The 20,163-nt window shown below is 36.0% G+C and overlaps 1 protein-coding gene and 1 long non-coding RNA gene across 8 annotated transcripts in view; one reads left to right on the forward strand and one right to left on the reverse strand.

Moving 5' to 3' along the window:
* The window catches only part of TFPI (tissue factor pathway inhibitor), a 244,579-nt gene that overhangs the window by 151,480 nt on the left and 72,936 nt on the right, over positions 1 to 20,163 (forward strand). For 2 of the 6 annotated variants that reach the window (XM_080598864.1, XM_080598860.1), the window contains exon 2: positions 271 to 356. The gene's annotated coding sequence lies outside the window, so the exon portion shown is untranslated. Of the gene's footprint in view, positions 1 to 270; positions 357 to 18,053; positions 18,523 to 18,759; positions 18,897 to 20,163 lie in introns of those variants that run through there. The other 4 variants (XM_080598863.1, XM_080598859.1, XM_080598865.1 and 1 more) reach the window with 4 other exon arrangements.
* Positions 12,027 to 16,543, reverse strand: LOC308197810. 2 transcript variants are annotated; one of them, XR_013953295.1, is made up of 3 exons: positions 15,538 to 16,543; positions 14,468 to 14,588; positions 12,027 to 13,873 (listed from the first exon to the last, which is right to left on the reverse strand). It is a non-coding gene; the product is annotated as an uncharacterized lncRNA (long non-coding RNA). The 2 variants fall into 2 exon arrangements; XR_013953296.1 differs by having other exon boundaries at positions 12,027 to 14,588; positions 15,538 to 16,210; positions 16,490 to 16,514.

A 20,163-nucleotide genomic window follows, 5' to 3' on the forward strand; every position in this document is an offset into this window, starting at 1 on the left:
ATTATTACTTCACTGAGATCCTCGCCTGAGCCTAAGTTATTGGCTACGGAGTGTTTCTCACACAGCTAGCATCTCTCTTTTGGAGCACTATCTGATTGCATTGGCATCTGAGCATACCATATGTCCTTTTGGATACCCAGTGGCAAAAAAAAAAAAAGATATTCGCCTACTTTGAAAGATAAAAGTAAAAAATAGCTCAAGTATTCAATTTCAAGATCATTGAAAATATTTCTGCATATTATAGACCTTTGATTTCTTTTCTGTCCCTAGGTACAAGAGACCTGCTTGACACCTCTCCTGTCTGTGAAATATGATTTATGATGATGATAAACGATTACAATAGCATTTGAAACCAGGTCAGTTCTCTCTTTCCAGTAAAGCCTTCCTATTCATCAAATATACAACGGTGTGTACAGTGCTATCACTGAATTTAGTGGAGTTGTTTATCTGTCTAGAATAAGCTAAAACTTTAAGCACTTAAATAAAGTGTCATATATGTGACATATGTATTGCCATACATATTGTCATACATGTAAATGGCAAAACTGTACATGGGAGTGAACCCTCCTAATGCTTTCTGAAGCTATCGTTTCATACTGGATCTGTGTAAAAACTGACAAAGGAGACTAGGAATTAGAGATTACTTGCAGCTCCCTTGCAAATCTCCCTCTTAGTGTGACTCAGGCTTTGCTCATCTGTTTTCCTTACTTCCACACATTAATCTCTGACAAAAAGACTAAAAAGATGAGAAACCTTCCCTTCTTCTCCAGTGAAAGTGAGAAAATCCATCTTCTCCCCCACCAAGAACTCTTGAGATTACCTGAAACTGTTGAAGGAGCTTTACCTGTCCTCAATACAGCTCTACTCTTGTGAGCTGCTGAAGGAAATGGTATTCCCTGTAACCGCAGGCTTCTTTTCTCATTATCACAGACAGCAAAACTTGTCTTACAGGAATGAGCTATGACATGAGGTAACCTTAGCAATGAATTACTGTAACTTTTTCTCATTGGTGAATTTCTGTAAGCTTTTCTCTGTGTATTTCATGGACAAGGTCATGCAGTAGGGAGATGACTATACTGTGGAACAGCACCCACAGATTTAAAATTAATTTTATATTAAATTAATTCCTACTACCAAGATGGATTAGTCTGGTTAGCAGATGCACTTTCTTCTCTTTTAGCAATAAAGAAAGATAAGAAAGCGCATAGGAATCAACTCTTACTTTGCTTTGAGATTCAAAAAACAAGAGGCATGAAATGAAATAAACTAGTGGTAGACCCTAAACAAATGAAGATTGATGCTCATTAACAAGACAGGATCATTACCTGGGGAGGTTCATGGTTCTTTGGGAGATGAGTATTGAGCTAATAGGACTCAATATATTATGTTTGTTCTTCTTTGTACCATACAAAATTAACTTCTAAAGAAAATTCCATTTTAAGTCCCTTTATACTCCAAAAACTCAATCCAAAGGTACTTTCTTCATATTTTTGTTTTCAAAGTACAATTATATATATGAAGTTGATCAACTCCAGTTTGCAAGTCACCGATATTTCATTTCCTTTCTATCTTCTGCACAAGGGTCAACGGAGCATTTAGCTCTGATAAATGCACCTTTGCAAAGGTAGGATGTTTGGAAATGTTGAGGTAGGTATTTTAGACAGCTTGATTTTTAATAAGCACATTCTGCATAGGAGAGAGGCATACTTAATTTTACAAGAATCCATTTTAAAGGAAAAGATAGATTACCTGTAAAGAAAAAAACTGTAGAATACGTGGAAGTAATCATAGTTTCATTAATTTGGTAAGTTTTTCAAAGGAAGGGAAGATATTCTGTGATTTTTATATTCCAGTTACAATAATAGGAAAGCAAGGTCCTTCTTTTCTCTTGAATCTTCTGCCAGCTGTTGAGTTTTGTGAGAGTTCTCAGGTTAACCCTTTCCAAGATAATTATTTACAGCTTTCAGTGTGAATCTGTGTGTCTGCATTCAGTCTTACTGAATTATTGGAACAGAAAGCTGGGGGCAATGACTGGGAATTTGCTTGAATTGCAGAGTTTGCAGCTCACATAGGAGGTCTTCTTTAACTGCCCCTGAAGCTAAGGCACGCATTTGAAAAATATTGAAGTAAGAGACATCAGTGCTTCTGAAAGACATCTGCCCACGTAGTACCCAAATTTATAATATGACTCTTATTCAGAAAGGTACTACATGAGTCCACACAAATCTGCTGTGCAGTTACACTGCTGAAGTAGTTCTGATATTGCCAATCATTATAAATGAACACTATGAAAAATGTCTTAGGTGTGCTACACAGGGCACAACCTTAACAGTTTAAATATTCATGGAAGAGAAACATGTATCAAAGGGTACTAGCTACAAAGACAACATCTCTGGCTGAGAACAAGTCTGATCCAAAGTTTGTTGAAGGAAGGAAATATATTTTGATGCCTCTTATGCCAGAAATATCATAGATTATACATAGATGGATATAATATTACAAATGAATACTATTCCAATAAATGCATTTACTGTATTAGGCCAAGTTTTGGTTTTCATTTTTCTGCTTTTCATTATAAATGAATAATGTGAAATGACAAGTTTGTGTAACACATTACAATTGAGTCATCGCCCATGCCTGAGGCAGGGTAGTGATCTCACTTGCCCAAGTCACTACACAAGTCAACAGGGACTCCAGTCTTCACCAGCATGATCGGACTTATCTTCTGGAATAAATTCGTACTCATTTTCTCTGTTATACGTACTTAACCTGGAAGTTTCCTCTAATTGAAACATAGCTTCACGTCACTACTTTTTTCTAAAATCCAAGAAGTCAAAGAGAGAGTTTGATTGTAATTCTATGACTATTTATGCTGGTGAAGAATATTTTAATGATAAATCTTTTTCAAACATAAGACCTCTAATCTTATTTCACTAGTACAGAGTTTTGTACATACAATCAATTAAAAATCTTTTTTTTTTTTTTCCAGTTGATTTATTAGCTGACAAATATGTATGCATAGATGCCCTCATTTTCTCCAAAGCTTGAATTACACTCACTCAAAATCTTTGGTTTTCCATAAACTGTTAGTGGGGATAGCAAACCTTTAAAATAATCCTTTGGTTTTGTCCATTCATAGTATGATTTATTTTTCATCAATCTTTGTATTAGTTACTTTCCTTTCACCCAATTTTTATGAATAATAGAATAATGCTTAAGCTAAAGGTAAGTGAAAACAAAATACAATTAAGCATGGTAAAAGTTATGCATTCAGCCAAGACATGAACACAGGAAATTTTAAAACAGATCACTGCAGAACCAGGGTCCTCATTAACATGAATAGATGTCACTAAGGGTTTTTGAAATGGTAAATTATATTGAAATATTTGTATCAGAACTAGAAACCTGACAGACTTTCTAAATAGTGTTGTCCAGATAGTACTGTAAATACCAATGATGTGTTTGGAAACCTAAATAAATTTAAAGATGCTGATGAAATATTTAGTGAGCACCCAAATGATAGCCTGTAATTGCTGCTGTGAGGAGTGTTTTAAGTCAAAAGTCAAGATCAGTTGTTTCTTTTCCACAGGCCCTAACAAAAATAAGGAGCTAAAATGATCAAATAGAGGACAATACTGTACTTTTATTTCCATTATAGGAGATTTCATGCCTTTATGTACAGAAAGCCCGTGTAAGATAGACACAGCCCAATTTAAAAAGGGTTCTAGGAAATCCTGTGAATACAGAGGTTATTTTACAGTGAGAGTGCATGATCTGAAAGCTGAATATAAACCTCACAATCTTTAAGTATTTGCAGATACAGTCCTAGAGCAGTAGAAAAAAAGTATGCTAAAGTTGAGAGCCAAATGTCATTTTGATGTATAAATCTCACTCTTGCAGGAATTGCACTTTTTAATTGTTTTTATACTTGTTTCAGATGAACAGTGAAGTGATGCAGAGTTTTGTTTTCATCTGATAGGAAGTAAAAGAGAATGTTTTGGGTGATATGGCAAAAATTGCTTCCTTGAGACAAAACATAGCTTTGTTTATGCCAATTGGGAAAAATATTTTAATTTAATGTATATTATTCTCTGATATACTTTACCAGAAGATACCATTATGAGAGAGATGATTACTTATGCAAACTTTGCTTTTTCCAGACCAAATATACTTAACATTATAATGTTTAATAATGCCCAATTTAATGAGCGTGAAGTGAAACATTTTTAATGGTGCTATGGTAAAGATAGGCTTTTGGAAAACCATAATAAATTAATTAAGAAAAGCAGCAGAGGGAAAGGATACTGGACTAAATGTAAAGCTGTACCAAATGATGCTAAATTGCAGGCTGCCATGAATTGGTTTGTTATCTGCAGCTCTTCATTAAAAATTTAGTAACTAGAACATCTTATAATAAGAGAAGTTAGAATGCAAAGGAACAGAGGCGTATTATATGGAGACAGACTTTTCATTTCACACTCAAAGAAACAAAAACAATCAATAGGATGACAACAAATCCTTTCCAAGATTCACCTAACATTTAATGTCACCTGATTAAAATAAGACAGTTATCATCCCACATGATTCATGTCTTTGACAGGTGCATTCACATCAAAGCCAATTCTAAAGTAAGAAGAAAGAAAGGAAGAAAGGAAGAAAGAAAAAAAGAAACCTACAGTACAAAAAAGTTTTCTTTTGGAGAAGAGACAGAAAAAAAAAAAAAAGCTCAAAAGCTGTTGATCATTGCCACAATCGTGAACTGTCATGAAATTATTTTAAAAGACAAGCATGAGAATTTGGAGAAACAATGAACAATGAAATAGTTTATTATTTTACCTTCAAGTAACTGCCATTATTTTTCATTTCAGCATTCACCAAGATTAAAAAGTGAAATAAGTTTCCATCTGTCTTATTAAAATACTGATCAAAATTCAGAACCCTACAATAAAATTAAGTCTAGACCAGCAGCCTTGCATAAAAGGCTTGCACCACTTTTCACCCAAACTACATAGCATTATTTTAGGGGATATATTTCTGTAACTATTCGGAGTGAAACCCTTCCTGTACCCTACACGCATCCTCAATGCATGAAGAAGGCAACCAGTTGTTGGATTATTTATTTATTTGTTTGTTTGTTTGTTTATAGAATACTTCCTTAGTAAGAGTGTCATGAACCTAACCCTAAACACTGGCTTTTAATTGAAGATTATAATCTGTTGGTTTACAATTAACTAAGTAAACGACATGAAACTCTGCTCAGTTTCCATCTTAAGAAGATGTATTGTGTTTTTTAAGGCTAAAAACAATTTGCATTGAGTGAGATGACAATTTTTTTTCAGTCTGGAAGAGTTTAACATTTTCAAGCCATGCCAACTTTTCAAGTAATTGGAATGATGAGATGAAACCATTATAGATAATATAGATAAACTCTGTATGAAGAATGCAAAGTAATTTGAGTACCTGAACCAGTTTGTTAAAGAAGTGACCTCTGAGATTCAGTTCTTATGAACTTATTTGACCTCTTGATGCTACAGAAGTGGACAAACTGTAGAATAGGCTTTAACAAATCACAAAATATGTTCAAATCACAAAACAGCTTCAAGTTTCCCTTAGTCTCTACTCTTACCTGAAAAATGAAAGGATAGAATACAGATGTAGAAATAATCTTCAACATGAAAAACTTAAACTTCAATACTGACTTTGAGTTAAACTGAGCCTTCAGTCAAAGCCTGTAATTAAATTTATTGTAACTTGAAAAATAATAAGCAAAATTTTCAGGGACATTACAGTTTTAATCTTTTACAAGAAGTGATCTGGAGATACTTGTCCCTGAGACAATTTTCCACAATTTCCTGCATGATTTCTCTCCTATTTCAGTATACTTTTGTGTCTGAGTTTATATGTCTTTGCATGTTCTCATTATGGTGTAATTTCACTCTCCTGGAAAGTGAAGAGAGATCAGCTCGAGCTTTTGGCTTGTCTTTTAATGACTATGATTTGTTTTGATCTTTATGCAAAGTAAAGAAAAAAGTAGTGGCATCATAGTAATGACACCAGTAATTCTGATGTAAAGTTTAAATTACTTGGACTCAGACATTAGCTACCACACATTTTCTGTGTGATTTTAGGCAAGACGTTTAATTCTATATCATAATGTGATTGAACATCATAGTGCTTTCTCACCTGGATTTTGTACCAGGATTATATCTTCAGCTGTTCTGCTTCAGAGCAGCTTTACTAGGGTAAAACCAGTCTACATCATCTGAGGATAGGGCTAGTAAGCCTCCACTGAGGCAATGATAAAAATATGTCCCTTGCTTTGAAGGGGCTGAGAGAGGTAATCCAGCAGCATACAAATACATCTAAAATTAAGAGGCACTCCATGCATTCACCTTTCGTTTCTCTTTTTTCTCCATTGTATACAAATTTGAGAAAATGCCCCAGATAAGTTATCCATTAAAGTTGCTTTTTAAGATTTTACAGTAGAAGTCTGATTTAAGAAAATCTTTCCTAAATGAAAATGCTGTTTTCTGATAGCTCTGTTGATGTGGAAAATGGAGTTGGTTTAGGCTCTCCTTCATCCCTTCAGCATTCTAGATATACAGGAGCTAATTTGTGTGGAAATGAGAGAACTGATTTTTTAGCCAGCTCATTAGATGCAATTAGAAGAAAACTGTCCCTCAGGATCAATGAAAATCACTACCAGAGAAATGATTATTCATGTAAGAGGGCCATCTTTGCTTAAGTATAATAACGTTGTGTTGGCTTGTACTTTTTATACACTTCTTATGGTTTAGTTAGAAACAACACACAATGAAAGAACACTCACTTTGTTGCATGGAACATTTGAATCTAACCTTTTTTTGTTATTGTTTTCTGTTTTTATTTTTAGTAAAATCCATGTACTATAAGAGTGGAAACCTGGGTTTAGAAAGATTTTGTTCATAAAAGAATTGAATTTCAAGTTTCATTTAAGTAGTTCTGTAATTTAAGATTTAAAAAAAATTATTTTAATGTAATTTTGTGAGGAAAAATGGAACATTGAGAGTAGTATAATGAATGGATAATGTTAATGACTGTGTGTACTTTTATACCTAAAGATAAAATTTTGCAGTACAGATAATATTATGAAAAATTTACTGTAATGATTCTTGGAGTCATTCATCTGAAATGATTCCTCAAAACAAAATTATGAAAATTATGCTGAGGTTAATTATTTTGAGATCTGCACCTCTTTTGCTTGTCTTCAAGCACAGGAGTATTTTGAAGCATGCATGCCCAGAGGAAGAGTTTATGTACTTCTGGGCATGCAGACCAAGTTACTTCATCTATCCTTGAAGCTCTGACCCTGTGCCAGAAGAGCCTATTTCTGCCCTCCCCTCCTCCCTGCCCCCCTTTCTTTTTTTTTGCATCACATTGAAAAACAGAACACCTTTTTCATCAGTAAGTTAAATATAGACATGTTTGTTACAATATGCTAATTAGTATTTTGCCTAGTTTCTCAGCAAAACATCCAAATGAGCTGTAGCCATTTCTCAGGGAGACTATTTAATATTTAGGAGATCTTTGTGTTAGTAAAATATTCTTAATGTTCATTCTAAACGTTTCCTGTGCTCTGTTTCACACCACTGCTTCTAATATTGTCCTATTAGACCTTTCTCAGTTATGTACAGCCCTCTTTGGAATAAAACACTTCTTTTGACTATTTTTTTTTTCAATCATACAGCACAAGTACATACTTCTAATTTTAAAATTATTCCCTCTTTCATGTTGTGATCCAATGCTCCACAGAAGAAAGACAAACAGCTTTACAGAACAGAAAATAATTGCTGTTGTATATTAAATACTGAAATATAATTACCATTTGAAAGTTACAAGAAATCCTAACTGATCACTTGCTTCTTTGCAATAAAAGACCCAGTCTTTCCAGAACAGCAAAGTGACGTACTTTGGTGTATAGTTAAATAATAATAATAATAAAATAATTAAAAAAAAGTAAATGCCAGATTTTTCTTTCTGTTGGTCAAAGTTGCAATTATTACAGCAATTAACCTTTTGATCTCTATTATAGTGCAAGTCAAATCAACAGAAGTTAAAAATGACATGGTGGGGTTTTTTTGCAATGAAATGTACTAGCACAAGCTGTCAAGAACTTTAGCAATGAATCATGCTGTTATGGATATAGAAATCATTCTGTCCTTTAGAAATGTATGTCTCATGTACAGAAAATAGTAATGTAGCACCTTGAGATGGATACTTTTTCTGGTGTTCATCTATAAAAATTGAACCAACTGGTCTTCAGATTCTGAACTTATTCTTCAGGTAAATTGGTTAAAAGAATTTTATACAGCTTGTGTATAGTCACAATGACCCAAATTGGTATTAATCAGTATCATTATGCAAAAGTTAAGTTATGTGATGATTATTTTATGAGGCCAAACGTGTGTTACAAAAGTATACAGTAGATTTATCTAGATAAGTAGCTTTTAAGAAGTAGGGCAATTAAAAAGAGAATGCTTTGACCTATGTTGTCCAAGCAAAGTGATTTAAATTTAATATTCTACATTTGCTAGTGAGCATGAGGTTTATTTTCATTGGCTCAGACTATAAAAGACCTTAGGGGCTCATGATGAAAGCAACAATTTAGCACTTCATGATAAGGTTATACAGAACTTCAAGATGGGGTGAGGGCTACTACATTGAAATACAGCCACAGTATTTATTTAAGCAAAATAATTATTGGACTGGAAAATGGTGTTGTATACTGGATTGCTGAATTGATTTGGCTTTTAAAGTGTTTCTCTAGAATTCCAATTTTTTTCTTTATTTTTTAACCAAGATCAGTTCACAGCACAGCTACACAAATAATATGGCCCAATAAGAGATAAGTCAGGAGCAAAAAACAGGTGACTGAGACAAGTGAGAGGGGCAATTATAATTCATTATTTATTTTTTTTTTCTTTTAAGTCAAATTATTCTAGTACTTGAACATGAGTTGGAGGCTTTATAGTTTTGAGAACACAAGACTAGACCAGTTTAAGAGAAAACTTAAGCCTTGCAGCCTTAAATATACAGAAATGAGGAAGCGGAAAAAAGATGGATAAACACAGCAATAAAAGTGAAAGCAATTTGGCCACAGTCATTCAATAAATTAGTGGTATTCAATACATTATCTGGTATTCTGGATATTTTCTTTTTGTGATATTTTCTGCATGCATACCTACTATTACTTGCTATCAGGATTAGCAGTATTAACATTTTATCAGGTCTTCAGTTATGAAGAGAATAATGAACCAGTATCTAGGGAAAATACTGAAATAAACCAAGGCAAATTCCTCTGTAATGCAGTAGAGACAGCACCTTTCTGTAATACTGTTTTGATTTGGTATGGTATGTGTTATTGCTCATCAAAGACATTTAATGGTCTCATGTCATGATTGGTCAAAAGGAGAACAGTTTTATTGAGACATAAAAGATTAAAGCAAGAAAAAAAAAGAATAATATTTTTGTTTTCTTTGTGACTTCCAAGTGGTTATTTTTCAGTACTAACTGCTTTTTTTCTCCCATAATCTGAAATAGTTTCATAAAGATCAATTGTATTTGCCTTCATATAATCATTCCATGCATCCAGTTTCAAAACCATTGAAGATGTTTTGATCACACTCATACTTGACTAATGTTTTTACACGGTATTGGATAACATGAAATCTTTTGTGATGGGGAGGGACAGCAGCCATGGATGAAGCACAGATCTAAGGCTTTTAATGTCTGTTGCCACAGTGTTTCCTGAAAACCTGACATTTAAGTGTCTGTGGCATACTTTTTTTGTGGGATATATGCAGTTACATGGCAAGTGATTATCTATAAATGAATGATTTTCCAGACAGTTTCAACACAATTAGGCTAAAGAATTAGTGAAATGAGAGTTGTTTGCGCATGCTTATAGCTTTCAAAAATTCTTTTAACAAGATGCTAAAATTATTTTCCTCGAGATATTTACTGAAGAGTAGTATTAGCTAATTTAGAAGAACTCTGCTTTAATCTAATTCTAGGAAGTTATGGATACTTGAGAAGAATGGTTGTGGGATTTTTTCTTTATCCAATAGTACCATTTCTGCTTGTTGAAATAGACTCTGCATGGAAAAAGAATTGGTAAATTGGATTTTTTTTTCCACATTGATCTAAAATAAATTTATCAATTTATTGATGACTTTTCTGCTAAGTGTGAAGACAGGGATCACTTGAATTGTGAATCAGTTCACAAGAAGTGTATACGTATTTTTGTTATCTATCTCATACCAATAATATTCTTAAGGTTTTTTTCATTTCTTCTTTTCATTATGGATAGCAAATTTAGATAAAGAAAAAAATAGTTATTTATAATTAAAATATTACTTTTGTACTGGAGATCCACTGTATAAGACCTCATTTTATTCTGCTTTTCTTTTTCTTGCACTTAATTTGGTTACTATTTGTCCTATTATCAAAAGACTTGAACTGTAATTGGAGAAGAGTCCTTGGAAGTTAAAGAACTTGCTGTGCTTTGCTATAGCAGGACTTGACATTCCTACACATGCCCCAAGAGGGAAGCAGAGTGGTAGCAAAATCACAAATTATTGATCTTTCTTCTCCCCCACCCCTCATTTTTTTCTTTATTTATTTGAATGGATCAGTCTCCAAGAGACTGGATCTCTCTTTTCTGGTATTTTCTGGTATTTGGTAAAATACCTTTTCTCGTATTTTGCCTTCATCACAGTACTAACAAAACATTTATAGAAAAATAAAAGTTTTGTTAGTACTGTGATGAAGGCAAAATAGGTATAAACTGCCCTTCTGGTTTTAGTCACTGTTTTGTCTGTTTTTTAGTCACTGTTTTGATTTTGTTTTTTAATTAGTCCTTGCCAAGATAGGGGAAAGGTGGTTATGTTAGTGGAAAACACTACAAAATCTTTTGATACTCAATTCCTGTGCTAGTATCAGTGGTTACTAATGCTATCAATAAGCCTATGAAAATATTTGACCAGTAAGGAGGTTAAGAGTGAGAAAAACTTAATATGAACTTTAGGCGTGGAAGAAACTACAGAAAAATCAAATGCTAGCATTAATGGAACTGGGGCATTCTTATGAATTATTCTGTTTCTGTAGCTTATTTTCACCAACCTTAATCTATAAATATGCCTATCCCTCCATCCCACCACCCCTAAGTTTTAGTTCAGATATAGAACACAGACTCATGATGTAATAAACAGACAGAAAATTCATTCATAAATATATTTTCTTTCTTGTATAGGGCAGGTATATAGCCTGAATCTCATGTAATGGTATTTATCATTTGGTCTTTTTTACTCCAGCCACTTTTTGTTCTATTTCACTGTGCTTCCTTCTATATGTATATAGGTTGGATGAAGTTCAATAAGCAATAAAGTATTTTGAGTTTATTAAAACCATTTCAACCAGTATGCAATTAATTGAAATTCTCAAGTTTATAAATAATTGGGCAAAATATCTTTATGCTACGTATTGGGCTAGTAGTAGGAGGTGCCCCTGAGAATTTACAATATGATTTCATGAAAGATTAGGAAATGTTTCTCTTGGGATAGCCGTGGTATCCAAATTTATCATATTCTCTGTAAATTCCATGTGGGTATATCGGTTATTAATATGTTCTTATTATCACACCACAAATGTAGTTAGTGAGGTATTTAGTATAACACTGAATTTAATTACCATAACAATACACTAGCAAAATAGGGAAGTTATATTGCTTTCATTTTCCCCAAAGGAAGCCTAGATGCAAAAAGTGTATGTCTTATCACATACAACGTAATTATAATCTCAGGTAATATCTCTGTGAAGTCATCCTGAGTACTACAATAGTAATTTACCCACTGGATTATCATTGGATTAACTCTCACCTTGAAAGAGAAAGAAGGAAAGGAAAAAAAAAAAAGGGAAAAAAAAAAAGAAAAAAAAAGATTTCTCTTTGCTTTTGTTTTAAATGAAATAATAGAAGATTCCCATTAGACAAAAAGGGTCTTTCCATTGACCATGAATGAGTTGATGAGTCTTAAAAAGATTATTTTTGTCTTCTAATTTCTCATGGAAAATGAGATGACTGCCTCTTTATTTATTTATTTTTGCATACATCATAAGTACGGGTTTACTTTAGGTTCTATTTAAAGTGGTGCACAGTTTAGCACAAAATATACTTCTTAGCATGCAATACTATTAAAAACAGTATGTTTGTCTTCTAAATTCTAATAGAAATCCCTTGACAAAAGGACGAAGTTCAGCAATATCTGTAGTATCTTTAGATACTATAAAATCAGAAATTCATGGATAAAATAGATAAAACATGTAATGCAGTCTAGGCAGAACCTGGTTTTATACAAGATAAGCAATTTTATGTGAAGTTGAACATGTCATCTGTCCTAGTTTCAAATGATTTGCTTCACTTAGAATACCAATCACTAACTGATAATCATTTTCAATAATGAATTTTTCACACAAGCATTTTTTCCACGATATCCATCCAAAACCATACTAATTTGTACTCATTATAGTACATTTTTCTGCCTATGTCAGAACATTAGTTAGGCATTTGAAGTTATACCAACAGTATGGTACATGAAAAGTTGTTCAAACTGTGTACTCTAATGGACTATTATTCAATTTTTAATTAAAACCCTATAAAAGATACTTTTTTCATTACTATATTGACACACAACCAAAGTTATGCAAATGCTCTGAAGCTGCATCGTCATCAGCTGCTCTTAGATCCAGATTATTTCAAAGGTCTTATATGGAATACAGAAATATCTTAAATTAGCAGCCAACAGAACAGAAAGAGATGACTAAATTGCTGTAGGCTATGTTGGACAATGCATAGATCACTTTTATTGTGGACTTCACTTTTACTTGCACTCACCTTACACTCACCTTGACTTGATAGGTATCTTAAGAAACAAGATGTAATAGAATACGTAAAACTTTATTTTACTCCTCTTAACGAGGCATTGATTTCTTGCAGAGGAAAGTCTGAGGCAGTTCTTTACTGTGTATACATCCTATGTGTTAAAATGGGGTGTGTAATACTATTTAATTTAGAATAATTCTGATATTCACTTGCTTGACCTTCTACAGGCCACCACCTAAATAGGTAAAAATAAATAAATAAAATCCTATGTATCAAAGATTGTGCAACCACAGTCAATGTCTTCTGTTGGGGGATTTCAAGATTTCAATATGAAAAAATAAGGATGAGTCAGCTGATGGGACTAACCCTTAGAAAGTGACCTCATTCAATCTGAGCATTACTTAATCAATTTAAGAAAATCGATAATTGAAGGAAAAAAAAAAAAAGATCAGAATTACATTAATGAAGCAATTGTTTATCTCCAGTGCCCATGCTATGAAAAAAATAATTTCAGGAGAGATGACTTAGTGGATAATTCTGTAGTAATTGCAATTTTATCCTTCATATAGGTACTCTAAATATAATATAGACTAATAATGACTGAATGGCTCCCAGTAGCTCTTGCCAAATGAATTGTGCAAGAATGAAGAGTACTGTGAAAATAACATTTTTTTCAAAGACAGAGGACTTTTATTCCTTAAAATTGCTAATCTACCATTTTTAGAATATCATTTTCATTGCTGTTTCAAAACACAATATGAAAATAGAGAGTTCTATCTCTTCCATCTTGCAGGTTGTATTTATCACAAAATTAGATGGTATTATTCCTTATAGCACATATCAAGTAATTTGATAATAACATTAATTCGAGCTTCCCACAGCAAAATGTAAGGATGGCACAAGCATTCTCTTTAACAGAGTAAATTCTTGGAGTAAAAGCAGTAATATTCAAGCACGCTGAAAAGGAATATTGAAAGATATCATTTGTATCATTAGTGTAAGTCCCAGAGCATTCTTATATTTCTATTTCCCCAGTAGTTTTTCTACAGATATTAACATGAAGACACATTTTGTTACCATGAAACTCTACAGCTTTTGAGCTTTGGAATAAAGTGTGGTAGTGCTTGGGTTTACTATTTTTTTTTATCCATTTATCACCGTGATATGTCTTGTTTCTAATGGAAATGGAAAACCTGTTATGTTCCAGCTAAAAATGCCAGAGGCTAACGTACAAAACTTTGTTGTTTCTAATGTCATTTAGAGATTCACCATATAGATCTCCAGATCTATACCCACCAGTTCTTAAGAAGCAGAAGTGAACATTTTAAGAATATGGGAACCAAACCCACAATTGGAGAAAATAAAGTGTTAGCAACTCCCTTGCTTCTGCAGAGGTGATTACTAGTCTTCTCTGCATTTCTTTGTACTCTACTAAGTGTGTAAAAACACAGGAAAATTGCCCTCAAACTGAACAAGAGGTGTACATTATCTGTAGAAACAGATTGGTAACGTCATTTTCAGTAAACAGTAGGTTAGTGTGAAAATACTTACTTTAGCCATAGCTAATTGAGTTGCTGTAGTGGCACTCCTGTCTCTGTCAAAGTCAGCGATTCTTTGAGGTCTTACAAATACCTCCAGGAAAAGGGAGTGAGCACACAATGAATAAGATTATCTAAAGAAAATAAATGAATAATGATGTTAGGGCTCAGATGTGTAATTTGCATGGACAAGAATAATATGGATTTCGAGGGGGTCTATAGACTGTATAGTATTTAATACTGGGACTAACAAGAACTGATAAACTTTGTCATGCTCTTTGGAGTCTGATTTACGGAAGTAACATGACTGAGAGCTGTAGCTTTATGTGAAATTCAGGCTTCATGAAGACTGCCATAATATACTTCATTCACATTTCTGTAATAAGATTGTAAACAAATACTAGTTATGAATGTATTCTCTGGGAGGAAAATTTGTATGGAATCCATGAGGGGAGGATTACTGGTTATTGCTAGAGTTGAAAGAGAGTAGTAAGTACATAAAATAAATTAAGAATCCATTTTACTTCTGTGTTACTGCCACAACACTTGCTTGAATTTTTTTATTTTTTATTTTATTTTATTTTTCTGAATAGTATGATCGTTGCCATCAAGATATTTGTCTTACTGCTTATGGAGTGCATCTGCAGGGACAGCTGCAGGGTCCCCAGGACAGTACATTGTCTTCTGAGCAGGGGCAAGGCTGGGAGCAGAGGTCTAGGACTCAGCATGTTTTTTAGGTGTGGGGCACGATGGTGCAAGAAGTAACAACAGAAGGAACTTCCATCCTCACAGAGTCTGTCTTCTTCCCCACTCACTAAAGCAGCCAAAAACAAGGCAGAAAGAGGGGACAACCCTCTCCCTGTCTTACAAGGCTGTCCACACAGCTCCATCCTTCAAAGTACCCCTTTCCCCTCTGACAGCTACCACCCCGACACTCCACCAACTCCAAATGCCAGCTGACAGCTCTGGCACTTGGGTGTGTAGCTGCATTTACATTTCACGACTTCCCCAGAGAATCCACTGCAGGGAACACCTCCTCCCAGCCACCCCAAAACACCCCAGGCATCCCTTTGCTGAACTCACCAGCCACCAATGATGATGACACTGCCTCTGCTGGGAGAATCTGCCTGGCCACCTTGATGGAAGGCTTCAGAATCTGGGGCATCACTGAGGCTGGCACTCTGGGCACATTGAATCGGGCAGGAGAGGCTTCAGCCCTATTTACAGGGGGCTTGCTCTACGCTGGCTCAGCAGCATCATGCCAGAAACTCCTGGGCACAGGCTGTTTTCCAAATTACAGGGCAGCCCTGCTTCCAAAGGGCAGAAAAGGCTCTTTTGCAAGTGGCATACTGCAAGACACCTCACTTCTTAGTGGGGTGCTTACCCTATCCACATGCAAGCAGGCAGGAAGTGGCAGCGTAAAGGGTCCTGCCCTTCTTATAGGGCAGGCAACAGTTCTCCATTGAGGACAAAGTGATGCTCACCCTTCTTAAAGGGTTGTGATTCTCCTCAGGTAAGGAAAGGAGCAACAAAACAAAGGGCCACAAACAGGCCAAGACCCCAGCCCTCATTACAGAGTGGGTCACCCAGCTCCAAGGCAGGCTGGCCAACAGCAGGGCCAGCCATGCTCTTATGTGACCTGGGCTTGGTTACAGGCAGGTCCCTGTGCCCAGAGTGCCATTCTCTTTTCTTCTTCTTTTTGCTCTGTTTTTTATAAAATTTTCTTTCTGTCTCAGCCCCATATTTTTTTCTTGTGCTGTAAGGATATGAAATAAAAAAAAAATAAAAAAAAAGGTCAGGATCTTAAGGCTTACTTTCTCAAATTTAAGAACTATAGCTTTTGTAAGTATAATCCAAAACTCTTGTTCCTACTTGGACCAGAAATTCTGTTCAGATTGTTTCCTTGATGATACATTTCTTTTTCTAAACTGTTTCAAACAATGAGGTCCTTTGAGTCAGCTCTAATATATTTTACTTAGAACCTATGGTTAGAACTAGCAGTAGTAGTCAATGAAGCTGCTTGAACGTTTCTTACTGAAATCTTCATCCTTTCTTCTGCTTTTCACACCTACCAATTTAGGGCCTGCCCTCCCCCCCCCCCCCCCCCCCCACTACCTTATATCTTCTTTCCCCTTTCCACCAAAGGTTTTCATTCTCTTTTTGCACCTACTCTTGCCTTTCTGCCTTTAAGGGCTACCTGTTCCCTATTACCTGTTCAACCAGAGGATTCCTTAGATTTCTCATAAAATTTTTACCAGCGAATCAGTTTGTCTACTGTATATCAGTAATGCACCAGCTATCACCCAAATGCTTCTGCAATCCTCAGATAAGTCAGTATTTCCTGCCTAAACACAGAGAAACTACCTCAGTTATTCCTGCTCAGAACATTCTGCTCTCTGCACAGTGTTACCTCAGAGATTCCCTACCAAACTCCTCTGCTTTCCCTGCTGAGGAAACTTAGGGGTTCCTTCCCAAAGCCTTCTACTTTTCCTTCTGGAAATGGGTTCATACAGTCAGCTGTATCCTCCACATTCAGTTTAGGCTTTGTCAGTTTTCTATCGTGCAAAGAACTGTTTTGTTTTCCCAAACAAAATATTTTTATTTGTGTATTTTTTTGAGGAAGTCAAAACTCTTATTCAGAACCAGGAACCAAAGAATTTTATCTCATTTGCAGGCTGGGCAAGAGGATGTAGGGTGAAAGCTGGAAAGGGAGTGGACAAAGCACGTGTCTCCCTTATCTCAAAAATTTTGGAGATCATTCTGAATTGGAATGAGAAAGGAAGAATCGAGCCCAGGCAGTGACGAAAATCTGGGAAATGCAATGTCCTCAACAGAGTCTAAATATTTAGTTCAAGAACTGGCTGAAACTCATTCAGCTGAACTGTATTTAACTGCCTGCTCCACTGGACTACTTCTCAGCAGAGCTGGCCTGTAACAGATAGCAATGGCAGTGTGCTTTGAACATTAGAAACAATCATAACACACTCTGAGAATACCACCTATGTATTGGAGCCAAACTGACTGCAACTATTAAATTAATGATATGTTATTAAAGCTCTGAGATATGTATGAAATCCAGTCATCAGAGTACTTGTATAATTACCACTTATTCATCAGACGTTTGAGTGCTGCAGTCTGCCATGCAAAATGGTGTCATCTGAAATGTGTTTGCAAGAACCAGCTTGTCCTTGTGGCACAATCAGGATCACACTGCCCTGTGGATTGCTATGTTGACATGCATATCAGGTGAAATAATTGTGACTCTGGAAAACTCAGAGAACTCAGGAGAAAAGAGAAAAATTGGACAAACCAAACTGAGCCAAACGAAGTACAGACTAGCTGCATTTTTCTGGATGTTCTGAGATACATCGCCTTGACAAAGGTTTCAAAACATCTAGCAGTCTTCTTGTGTCATTTTAAACCGTGATTCTTTGAAAAAATGATCATTAATCCTGTCAGAAAAGGATCTTTATCTCACCTTTGCGCATTATTTCATCCTTTGGTCCAGCCTACATCTAAGCTGGAGTTGATGTTTCTGTGAACGGGGAGGTTTTGCCCCTTGAGCTCTGGCCATTTCCCTGCCCCCTCGGGGAGAGACACTCCCAGCCTTTGGGGGAAGGTCGGCCATCAGCAGCCCCCTTGCTCTCAGACCGCACGGCCACGTCTAGTGTAACTAACACTTGCTGCTTTCGTCACGTCGGTCACGACAGCTTTTTGCTGACCTTCGCTTCAGTACAAGCTTCGTGGCTTTGCCTACACTGCGCCGGGTCCCTCGGAGGGGACGCGGCGTGCTGAGGGAGGCGGGCTGGGGCGTCACCGTTAGGCACCGGCACGGGGGGGTGGCGAGGAGGCTGAGAGCGCTGCCCCTTCGTGCCCGAAAGGACTCCGGACGGTCTGTACGGTAACGGGAGAGCGACCGCTGGTCCCTGCACGCGGCGGGCGGCTGTAAGGCGAGGCGGGCGCTGCCCCCCACCCCGCTCTGTGAGGGGCCGTTCCAACGGGCGCCCTCGGGGCCCGCCTGGGTGCGAGGAGCTTCTGAGAGACTTTGGGAGACGCCGCATTTAGCTTGTGAGGAGAACGTTTGTTCTGCAGTGTTCGTTTTCGAATTTTTTTTTTTTGTCTAGCTTAAAAAACTCTGGTTGTTTTCAACTTGGTAGCCTTCCCTTCTGGTTAACGTTGTATTGTTGGAGGAGTGAGCAATTTACCAGTAGCACAGGCATATTGTCAAGCTTTTACTGTGTAGGCCAAAAAAATGAGTATTACACTTATATATTTAAATGCGTTGTTTTTACTATTCCCTTATAGATTAACACCAGAGGCGCAGTCCTGCCCATCACCCAACACACGCAGGTGGAGCAGTGTTGGTCTGAAATGCTGGAGCAGTCATGCCTGCTGGGCGGGTGGAAACAGCAGAAGCTGTGTGTGCTGTGCTTGGTTCTCAGGTCAGGTTGGCATAGAAATGGGATCTTCCTGAAAAATGGGAAATACAAGGGCAAATTTACTGCTTTTCACAATGGCAGACTTTTTGTTAGCTGTGTTCAATGGCTTAACTAAACTGATAAGGGTAGCAAGTAAACAAGTTTCTAAGTAATTCAGAGATGTAGTTTAAGCTGTTTTCTCATAGGAAACCAGAATTCCGTAACACTGGGAAAAAGTTGTGAATGAACTGATTACAGAAACAAAGTATCTAATACTTTGTACATCTTTAAAGCTATTAAGAAAAGCGCTAAAGGTGGTGGGAAAAGGGGTGATTTCATTACTGGGTGTAAGCAGTAGCTGCAGTACTAAAAAGTGCTCTTTAATATTCCTATTTGAATGTATGTACAGCGGAAGAGATAAGGAATGGTAAAGGTCAAACAGCTCTGCTCCGTACCCTTCTAGATATCACAGTATGTTGCGAATAAATTTGACTAGCAGCATCTGTTTGCCATGTATGTAAACTGCCAAATAAATTCCTTGAAGATGAGGAAAAAATGCTTCAACTTCCACTGGCTCTGCTTTGAGCATGTAAACACCTTTATAGATTTAATGAATTAGTGGGGGAAAAGGATTTAAAAAAAAAAAAGTAATAAAAATGAATATTGAAACAGTTTTAAATACACTGTCAGCAGTACTTCTGGAGTATAAATTAACTTCTGCGTTGGTGAGCACAGTGCTACAATAGTCAGACCTCAGTCTGGGTTAATGGCAAATGAGAGAAGAAAATTTGAGTTATATCATCAGCTACAACTTAATACTTTACCTTATAAAACAGTTTTTCCGTCTCTAGCTTTGTAAGACTAGATGTGAAAGGTAAGTACGTGAAACAAAACTGTGTATGGATATGGTTCATTGTTAGAATGAATTAGTAGGCCCAGAGGACTTACTAGTTCCAAGGCAGGTAGTAAAACTATCTGTGGAATGTTGGCAACTGTAATAAGGCTCAAGATTATCTTCTGTGGCAATAGTGGGTCCAAAGGCAGTACAAAATTCCCTTCTCTTCCAGGCTAGCCTGTGAAAGTGACAGTGTCTAGACTTTTTCTTTTGTCTTGTAGTCACTTATGATCAAAAGACATTAAAAAAAAATCAAAGATGGAAAAACTGCTACAAGCTTTCTCTAAATGGTATGATTGGATTAGATAATGATGCTTAACGTATTTCCAGTGGATTCTGCTGGACAGTGTTATTTAAAGGGTAAAGGTTGCATAGTAGCTGTTCCTTTGTCTTTCC

This window comes from Anser brachyrhynchus (assembly GCF_964034855.1).
Source record: "Anser brachyrhynchus genome assembly, chromosome: 7".
In the NCBI taxonomy this organism is placed as follows: Eukaryota; Metazoa; Chordata; class Aves; order Anseriformes; family Anatidae; genus Anser; species Anser brachyrhynchus.